This window comes from Trifolium pratense, linkage group LG4, assembly GCF_020283565.1.
Source record: "Trifolium pratense cultivar HEN17-A07 linkage group LG4, ARS_RC_1.1, whole genome shotgun sequence".
NCBI classification, from domain to species: domain Eukaryota; kingdom Viridiplantae; phylum Streptophyta; class Magnoliopsida; order Fabales; family Fabaceae; genus Trifolium; species Trifolium pratense.
In genome coordinates this window covers 16,439,473-16,450,729 of record NC_060062.1, presented here as the reverse complement: position 1 = coordinate 16,450,729, position 11,257 = coordinate 16,439,473, and positions in this window count along the sequence as shown.

The following is an 11,257-nucleotide window of genomic DNA, read 5'->3' as shown; positions in this document are numbered from 1 at the left end:
CTCCGAACTCTTCCAAACAAATCACACAGTCCGGCTGCTTCACATCTTCCATGTACTCACAAACTGGCAGTGACTTCACGGCGGCGAGATCTAAACCCTTTAACGGCGGAAAACTACGGCGGCGACGGTATGATAATTCACGGATTGATAAGAGAATGAAGAAGATGAAGAAAAGAGTTGAGAACAGAAGGAGTAAAGTGTAGGCTATGTTTGAAGAGAGAATTGGGTGAAATGGTAATTGGAATTGTAATGGTGGTGTGAATGTTTTGGATGGTGAGGATGATGATGGAGTTAATGAAATGAACGGTGAGGATGTGTTTGGTTGGATTTGAGGGAAAGGTGATATGGATGTGGATTTTAAGATTGGAACATCTTCGTTCAGTAAGAACAACCTGCGATTGTAGAATTTCATGTTTTTTTTTTGTTTGATGAAGAAACTGTTAGAATCTAGAAAGAGAAGAGTTTATTTTATTTATAATAATAATAGGGAGAAGAAGGATTTAGATTTTGTGGTGGATTAGATTAAGATTTAAGAAGAAAAATTGGTAAGGTGAAGTGAGATGTGTGGGGACACCGTTAACTAATCGGTGAGTGAGTACTGAGTAGTGTACTATGTTAGGATAATCTTGATGTAGGTTTCTCAAGAGACCGGATAACTTTATGGGTCTCGTAGAGCAAATAAAAGAGAAAATAAAAGAGAAGTTATGTATTGAAAAAAAAATTAAAATTTAGATTTTTTATGTATTGACTACACAATACTCAAGATAAACTTTCTATATTTGAATTTTTAACTAGTGTCTCAGGGACACTATTTAGCATTTGCCTAACTTTATTTATTTTATGGGTCTTGCTAACGAGTGCCCCCGGGGCACTCTTTAAGCATTTCATTTAAAGAAACTTTTTATTCAAAAAGTTAAACACCACAATTTCCAATGCGTTGACTTTACGCATTCCGATAAAAAATTTATAAAAAGCTTACTATTTAAGGGCTTAAAGAGTGCCCCGGGAGCACTATTTAGCATTTGCCTTATTTTATTTTACTCCTCCTGTCTTTTTTATGAGAAACATTTTGCGGAAAAAAATTATCTTTTTGTAAGAAATTTTAAACAATTTTTAAATGTTTTAAATGTTTTGTTTTTCTTAGATGAAGTGGTAATTAATTGAAATTAAACTCACATATAATTGTGAGATCCTGAGTTCGAACTCGGGTCACGACGTCCGGCTAACAATTTTGACATTTTTGCCTGTTGAGATAGGACTTATGAGATCCAAGATTCGAACATTGGTCACGACATCCAACCTAACAAGTTCGCAAATGTTTTAAATGTTTAATTTCACTTATGTCCTTATTTATTACGAGAGAGAATTTAAAAATAAGTAAGTTAATTGAATTAAAAGTAATTAAATAAGGGTATATATGGAATAAATTTAAATTTTTGATAGTATTAAATGAAAATAATTATTTACAATGTGTTTCCTTGATCTGTGTGATTTTTTCAAAGTGTTTCTTATAAAAAAGATCAGAGTACCTTTTTATTGGTTTAAAGGTGGTTTGAACTTTTAACCTAAATTTCAATGCAAAACTTTATTTTTTCTTCCTTAATTAGTGCCTAAGGGCACACTAGTTAGCAAGACCCTTATTTGTATAAGTTGTTTTGTATAAATTTAAAAATAAGTCAATTAAATTAGGCCCTTCTTATATTAAAGATTAAATGGAGTCTACGAGTGTGTTTGTATTGACTTATTTTCAAGAGTATGCGAAATAATTTATGCAAATAAATAAATTTTTATATATTTATAAGCTTTTCAAGATAATTTATGAAAAAAATCTATAAAGATATAATTTTTATTAATGAAACATTATAAATTAACACATTACATATGCTATTTTCATAAGCAATAAGTTAAATCATTTTTATGGAATGGAAACTTCTTGATGACATAGGTAAGTCCTACTTTCCTTGTTTGAGGAAAATGTTCTAAATGGTAAAGTACGTTTCGTGTTACTTAAGGATGATAGATACTCATACTACCACATTTAACATTTTGACCACCGACACTATCACTTCTACTAGAAGTTTGGAGTTGTTTTGAATTGGGCCCACACTACAAGGGTGCACTAGCTACATACACACCTTAGTATGTTTAGTAGTAATTTCAACAGCACCAATTGATAGTAATCAAACATTGATTCATTAGTAGTTTCATTCATCAGCAGCACCAATCCATAGTAATCAAACATTGTTCATTTGTAATTTCATCAGTACCACTTGATAGTAATCAAACATTGATTCACTAATCACATAGGATAAAATTTAACGGAGTCAACATATTTCACCTTGAAACTTTAGATTTTGTCATATAAAAAGGAAAAGGAAATTTGACGTAGGCTAAAGATACACAATTCTTCATCACTAAAAACTTACACACTCGTTTACAAACTAATTTAAGTATTAAAGTGTTTGTAGATACACTAATTAACTTTCAAGGATCCATCGCCATTTTCCATTGTGCTTCCAAGAAAAGGAAATCTGACGTAGGCATAGATTCATAATTTAGTGGCACATCAAGGAAGAAATTTACATGTTTAAACGTGAAGGTTTTGTTGTTCTAGTAAGGAAAATAAGTTTTGTAGATTAGTTAATTTTTTTTAATGGTCTTAAGCAAGCACCTAAGCAGTGGCATGAGAATTTTGATAAAGTTATTTTATTGGATATGGCTATAAGGTAAATGATTCAATAAGTGTTTATATACTAAATTTGATGATAAAAATATGTGGTGTTATTGTTTGTTTATATGCGGATGATATGCAAACTTATATATATTGGGAACTAACATTGATGTAGTTTTTTTTTTTAATACGTTACTTGGGGCGTTAAATTCCAAGTGTCAAATGGGGCAATTTGTTATTATATGCTAAATGGGGCGAATACGCTACTTGAGGCGTTAAATTCCAAGTGTCAAATGAGGCGATTTGTTATTATGTGCCAAATGGGGCGAATACACTACTTAAGGTGTTAAATTTCAAGTGTCAAATGGGGCGATATCCGGATCATGGTCTAGTTGCATTTCATGCATTATTAGTTTGTATAAATTGTTGTTGAAAAGGGTTTCTTGCATCGATTTTTATTTTATTACTTTTTATGGCTGAGTATTTTATTTTTAGTTTATAACATTTACCTTCCGTTCGGCATGATTCAATTTGGATAAGGAAATTGACCCTTACATTAAATATGGTTGTAGGTACCAAAGGTGAAATATGAAGTAATGTATTGCTTGTACATGCGCGGGACTAAACAAATTGGGTTTTATAAATTTGTAATTTAAATGAAATATTCTCTTTATTGTACAAAGATTTTTTATAAGCTAAGTAATTATTATTCTTTATAAAAAAAAATAGTCACATGTTTTTTTAAGAAACGAAGTTTTTTTTATGAGTAAATTCTTTATTAAAAATATGGGTTGTTACACTTACCTCTTATGACAAAAGTTATATTTCTCGGTTCATTGATCATTTGAAAGTTTCTTTATGAAAACAAAAAAACATCGTCCGTCACTTTCTTTTTGCAGTGAAATATGTATCGATAAGTTTAGCCAATTCAAAGAGAAAGTGGTTATAGGCTGAACTTTATTTGTCAATTAAATTTATCAAAAGTTTTATATTGTGTGCAATAGCACTCAAAGTTCTAAACTTTAATATATTGTGTGCAAATGTTTTCAACCGTAAAAATGGTTGCCAAATAAGGGAATTCCATTTCTATAACATGATGAGCCAATTAAGTCCTCACAAAATTTGAGGGATGAAAATTTAACTAACATGCATTGTGTTGGAGCTCACAAATCATAGGTTGTGTTTGAAGTGTTTTATTCATATATAGGTTATGTATTTTATTATTTACTACTTCTTTATCATTTGTCAATTACGTGTTCGAGGAATTTTCTCAAAGGATCTTATCTGTTGCATAATCTCCAGGTTCTTATTCATGAACCATGGTGGGAAAGTATTCTACTTTTCCATATTAAACTCCACCTTGTTATTTTTTGTTTTGTTTTCTAACAAGGAAGTTGTGCCCTGTTATATAGTCAATATACGGAGATTTTATTCATACCAGTCCTTCTTAGAGTATAATTAATTGATAATAAACAATCAAATATATGGATCAACTTATTACTTTTTGAAATATTCATAATTTCAATAATCTATTTGAGACTGTCTTACAAAGTCATGGCTAAGACCATGTACAAGTGGTACAATCATACTTGATGCGTAATTTTTGTTGTTGGTCAAATAGCCCGCTAACTTTCACCTCTTGAAGTGAATAGATGAGACAACCCGGATTCGAACACTAACCCTGCTTATAAAATGTAATATCCCTATCAATTGAGTTATGTTCACGGGAACAATTGATGCATGATTCATTAAAGTGTAATTTTTTTGTCTCACTGATGCATGGTAAGTGTCTTGGGTAATAGTGAAAACAAACAAATATTTATTTAAAATAGCCACAACTATTTATACTATACTATAATATTAATTTACTTGGCAAATTCTAATATAAATATGGTACACTTGCATTCTAGAACCATTCATGAAATCCAGGTAGAAGTACCCACTCATGAAATCCAGGTACAACTGTAAGGCCAAAATGCACAGGGCCGGTTTTGGGTCTGGGCTTCCAGGCCTCCAGCCCAGGGCCACAAAAAAAGGGGGCCACAAAAAAATATAAATGGTAATAGGTAGTAATATTGGGGGGGTTTAAATAGCAACAATAGTTGCCCAACAACATTTATGGCCCAACAAAACATAATTAGACAAAAAAAAACATAATTAGATTAAAAAAAAACAAAAATATATTTCATAATTAGATAAAAAAAACAAAAATATATTTCATAATTAGATAAAAAAAAAACAAAAATATATTTCAAAAAAAAAAAAACATAATTAGAAAAGTGGTATATTGCGTCTAAACACTTTCTCTTTCACCCTTGATCAACTTCAGCGTCTTTCACTTCCTCATCCTCCGATTCCTCCCTTCACCGAATCACAATATTGATTACAATATGACTTTTTTTTTATTAGTCATAACAATGAATGATTATTTTTTATGTTATTGAAATTGTTTACAATTTAGATATATTATATTTTTATAAGGGATCCGTTTTTATTTTTTGCCCTGGACCTCTAAATACTCGGAGACGGCCCTGAAAATGCACCACCCCCGCATTGAACAACTTTAAACAATAGCTCAATGTTAGTGATGAGATCGTTGATTCACAAACACACGAAATGAGGCTATTGCAAATAACAATGTTTATAATGGAAAAACGAGACATATATGTATATATCAAAATTATGCGAAGTATATGCTGAATGATGGGGTTATATTCCTAAACCATGTGAGGTCAGAAATAAATCTAACGGATCGATCCTTTGACCAAACTACTAAATAGAAAATTAGTGAAACATACATCGAGCGGTTGGGACTTGTGCCTAGTATAGAAATTGAGACTGGTGGTAGAAGTGCAAGGCCAAAATGCACCACCCCGTATTGAACAACGATAACTCAATATTAGTGATGAGATCGCTGATACACAAACACATGAAATGTGGTTCATAGAGGTTCTAATTACAGAATGATGTTTTAATCACTTTGAGGATATTGTAAAAAAAAAATCACTTTGAGGATAATACAAAAATTAAAGTAGGCTCTATTCTTGCAGATGTGGATTCGGTGCAATAAATACCGATGGCTACATATAGTTGGAGCGATCGCGGTCGTTCAATCACAAATTTAATATTAGAATATTTATGTTTTAAAAAACTAAAATTGCATTAATATATCCGAGTCATCTGATGTTGATCCAACGGTTGAGAGCTGCTAACCGCAGCTTAACAACACAAAGCTGAATCCTTCTCCCTATTCTTGCTAAATATAGGATCCTAATTGGTTGTTAATTGTTTCACAAAGGCAGACATTCATAATGTTAATTTTCATAATTATTGTGGTCTTCCAACATGTATTGATCACATGCTTTTTAATTAATGATATCAATTAGTTTCTTTAAAACATAAAAAGACATGTATGGTTTCAAAGCTATAAGAAATATTTTTTCGGCACAAATTTGGACGTTTGTAACTTTGTAAGTTTTAATTATGAATCTGTTTAGCAAGTCAAATAAGTTAGCCTATAACTTATGTCTTATAGTTTATAAGCTAAAAAACATGTTTGGTAATTGTCACATTACCATGAGCTTATAGATTAGTTTACTAGCTTATAGCTTATTTTTTAGACGCTATTTCAAGTAGCTTATGAGCTTATAACTTATAGTTTATCATCTTTTCTTCCAATTTTACCTATATAATTTTATTTTAAATTAATTTCTATCCTTTAAAATTTAATACAGTTTTAAACAAAAAAAATATGTTTTTTTTTACAACAAAATAAATATGTTTTGTACATATTTCTTTTATGCTTGTCCCTGCCCAATTTTTTCTTACTATCTACTGTACCTATTTTTTTTGTCGATATATTTAATTTTTAAAACGTTGATGTACATACTTATATTATCATCATTTTTTCTTAAAAGCTGCATCTATTCATTTTTTTTTTTGACGAAAGCTGCATCTATTCATATTGTCACACTGTTTTTAGTACTTTTGATTTTTATATTTGGTATAAAAATCTAAAAACTATTATGTTTATTTTTACTTTTTTTATAAAGTATAGTAATTGAAATGAAAATATATTTAAAATAAAATTTCAAAGAATAAAATTTAATTTAAAAATATATAAAAGATATATATAATTAATAAATTCAAATAACCAAAATTTAATTTAATTAAGAATGTCATATTATGTCATTTTATGTTTATCAGTCAGTTGAACCGCTAATTTTACCAAACACTCCAATTAGTTTATCAGTCATTAATCATCAGCTATAAGTTAGCAGTCATCAGATATAAGCTATAAGCTAGCTTATCAGTTAACTGCTATTTTTCCCAAACAAAACCCTTTTTTTTTCCTTTTTCTGTTATTCATTTATCAGGTGCTTGTTCTTTCTCTTCGGCACCAATGTTCACATTTAATACTAAAAAATGACCGTATAAACTTAAAGACAGGATGATATATTTTTCTTGTAAACATAACTTTGTTGATATAGAGACGCCCTATTGCATATAGAGGCCGGAATTCGAACCTCAAATTCTATACTTACTCGTTGAATCGGTGAAATTTCTAACTACGTGAAAAAAAATTAAATTGTATCCATCGAACTGATGAAGTTATTTTTGTTCTCGTGATGGTGGATGGTGGATATGTCATGGTCCCCAGGAAGAGTTTAACACAAATGCTCCATGGCTTGAACATGACATGAGTACCCTTATGCATACATAAAGTTAATAAATAGTGGAACATCATTTCTCTATCTTCTTCTCTCTCCACGTTCTTTACTTGTTTTGTTTCCTTCTTTTGCTTTCCAAGTTTTGTTTTTGTAGCCAAACAAATCAATAAAATTCTAATAATCATTGTACCACCAGTTGCAAATTTCTATCACTATTCCTCTTTTAGTTCATACAAATTCAGCTATATACACTCTACTATTTGCACCGTTATTAATATTTGCGGTTCTTATAGAAGCTATAGAGTATTACTGTAAAAAAAAAGCTATAGAGTATTTCCCACTAGAGCAATTCTTGCATTTTCAAGCAGTTGTTTTTTACTAGAAAGGTTTAGATGAGTTGGTTTTCGAAACTTATCTTTAGATTTAGACAAGTTGGGTTTCAAAATTTATTGGTATGATGAAAAGTTTTAAGATCAACAAAATGTTTATAAAACTATTATATAATATTTCGTTCCAAAATATAAAAAAAAAAAGAAGAAATTTGATGCATTTCATTAAAACATTTAACTTAATAACATTTTTTTTTATCAATTTTTTCTTACATGGAGCATACTTAACAACAATGTTGGTGTATTTCTAAGTAATTAATAATAATAACCGAAGGAACAATTGAGATGTGTTTGTATAATATGAAAATATTGCTGAATTTGAATCTGACCTCTAGTAGAAATAATTTTTGGTTAGTTATTTCACGGCTTAACTCTGAATTACGTACCAGACACATTTTCCTTAGAAACCAAATATTAAAAATGAAAAAAATTGGGTTTGCTGAATACTATTTTTGGGATGCTGTTATACTATAGTATAGAAAAATGCTAATAAATACTCTCCACATTGCAAGACAGTATAGTATAAACATTTTATAACAATTTTCTCATAATGATCTCAACAAAGCATAAATTAATTAATGCATGTATAGCCAGCCTACTCATACCAATGAGGATCCTCAGAAGCTGGAATTACTTGTGTAATTGTGTTGTGTCATTGATCTTTTGGATGTATAGTTATATGCATCCAAAGTGTTGCAAATTGCCTTGAAAACGTGAAGAAAACAACTCTAGTCTGCTGTTTTCCGCCCCGGGCGGAAAAACCTGTGTTCCGGGCGGAATTTTGAAGCAGAAAAATGGATGCTTACTGTTTTGCCGCCCCAGGCGGAAAACTTGGTGTTTCAGGCGGAAGTTTCCGCCCCAGGCGGAAAAAGCTGTGTTTCAGGCGGAAATCGATGCAGAGTATTTAAAGGGTCACGTTTTCTGTTTTTCATAACAAGTTTTTAGGGTTTCTGAGGCCAACATACAAACTAGGGTTAGAAGAGTAACATCTTGGGAACACTCTAGGGTTGGGTAATCATTCTATCACCTTGGGAAACACTTTCATTGAAATCTCTTGGTCACGGGAAGAGATTTGGGAAAAGGGTAGAAATAGGATAACTCTATTTTCTTGTAACTCTTTTGAGAATCTCATTGTAATCAAGGAACAAAGTTTGATAGTGGAACGGAGAGCTGCTCTCTCCCCCAGAGTAGGTCACATTGACTGAACTGGGTAAACAATTTATTGTGTCCTTTTCTTTTCTCGCCGTTTATCATTACTTGTGATTATTATTGCCGTTCGCTTATTTTGATTGCTTAATCGTATTTGCTCCACACATCAAGATTATTATTGGTGTGATTTTTATCGAATTCACAACAATTGGCGCCCACCGTGGGGCAAAGGATCAAACGAATTAAGTATCATGGGTTCTAAGTGGGACATCGAGAAGTTCACCGGGAGTAACGACTTTGGGTTGTGGAAGGTGAAGATGAGGGCAATATTAACTCAACAGAAGTGTGATGAGGCGCTTCTAGGAGAGGCACACATGCCTGCTACTTTGACACCAGCAGAAAAGACCGAGATGAATAATAAAGCACTGAGTGCGATTATTTTGTGCCTTGGGGATAAGGTGTTGAGAGAAGTAGCGAAAGAAAAAACAGCTGTGGCTATGTGGACCAAGCTTGATGCGTTGTATATGACGAAGTCTTTGGCACATAAGCAGTGTTTGAAAGAACGGTTGTTTTTCTTTCGTATGGTGGAGAATAAGTCAGTAATGGAACAACTATCGGAGTTCAATAAAATTATTGACGATTTGGCGAACATTGATGTGAACCTGGAAGATGAGGACAAAGCGTTTCACCTGTTGTGTGCTTTTCCCAAGTCTCTTGACAATCTCAAGGATGCATTGCTATATGGCAAAGAAGGCACTATCACCTTGGATGAAGTCCAATCGGCCTTGAGAACCAAGGAGTTGACTAAACTCAGAGATATGAAAATTGATGATAGTGGAGAAGGCTTGAATATTGCAAGGGGGAGAAGTGAAAACAAAGGGAGAGGAAAAGGGAAGAAACACAGGTCCAAGTCTAGGGCAAGGGGTGATGGTGGTGGCAAGTTCAAATGTTACCATTGTCATGAACCAGGTCACTTCAAGAAGGACTGTCCCGAGAGAAGGGGTGGTGGTAGTTCGTCAGTTCAAATTGCCGCTAGTGAGGAGGAAGGTTATGAGAGTGCAGGAGCACTAACAGTTACAAGTTGGGAACCTGAGAAAAGCTGGGTCATGGACTCAGGGTGCTCATATCACATTTGTCCAAGAAAGGAGTACTTTGAAACCTTGGAATTTAAAGAAGGTGGAGTTGTTCGTCTCGGTAACAATAAGGCGTGCAAGGTTCAAGGTATGGGTACTATCCGTCTCAAAATGTTTGATGACCGTGATTTCCTTTTGAAGAATGTGAGGTATATTCCCGAACTTAAGAGAAATTTGATTTCCATAAGCATGTTTGATAGTCTAGGGTATTGTACTAGAATTGAACGTGGGGTAATGAGAATTTCAAATGGTGCATTAGTAATTGCTAAAGGGTCTAAAATTAATGGTCTTTATATTTTAGAAGGTTCCACCGTTATTTCTAATGCATTAGTAACTAGTGTAGAGGCTGCAGATATAACCAAACTATGGCATTTGAGGTTAGGGCATGTCAGTGAGAGGGGTTTAGTTGAACTAGCTAAACAAGGTTTGCTAGGACAAGAAAAATTGAACAAACTAGAATTTTGTGATAACTGCACATTAGGCAAACAACACAAGGTGAAGTTTGGGGTGGGAGTGCATAATTCTAGTAGACCATTTGAGTATGTTCACTCGGACCTTTGGGGTCCAGCATCTGTTTCCACTCATGGGGGAGGTTCATATTTTCTTACTATGATTGATGATTATTCTAGAAGGGTATGGGTTCACATAATAAAGAACAAAAGTGACACCTTTGAAAAATTTAAGGAATGGCATACCTTAATAGAAAATCAAACAGGAACTAAACTGAAAGTGTTGAGAACTGACAATGGCCTGGAGTTTGTTTCAGAGCAATTTAATGAGTTTTGCAGGAAACTAGGTATAAAGAGGCATAGAACCGTTGCATACACACCGCAGCAGAATGGTCTGGCTGAAAGGATGAACAGGACCTTGTTGGAGCGCGTGAGATGTATGCTGTTGGGAGCTGGATTACCCAAAAGTTTCTGGGGAGAGGCAGTTAACACTGCTGCATATTTGATCAACAGATGTCCATCAACAGGAATCGATCTAAAGACACCTATGGAGGTTTGGAGTGGCAAGCCGGCAGACTACTCTAACTTGAAAGTCTTTGGAGCTTTAGCATTTGCACATGTCAGGCAAGATAAGCTTGATGCTAGAGCTGTGAAGTGTGTTTTCATTGGTTATCCCGAGGGTGTGAAAGGTTACAAGCTGTGGAAGATGGAGCCTGGAGGATCAAAGTTTATCATAAGCAGGGATGTCACTTTTGATGAGACCCGGATGGGGATGAAGTGCAAAGACCTGGAGAAA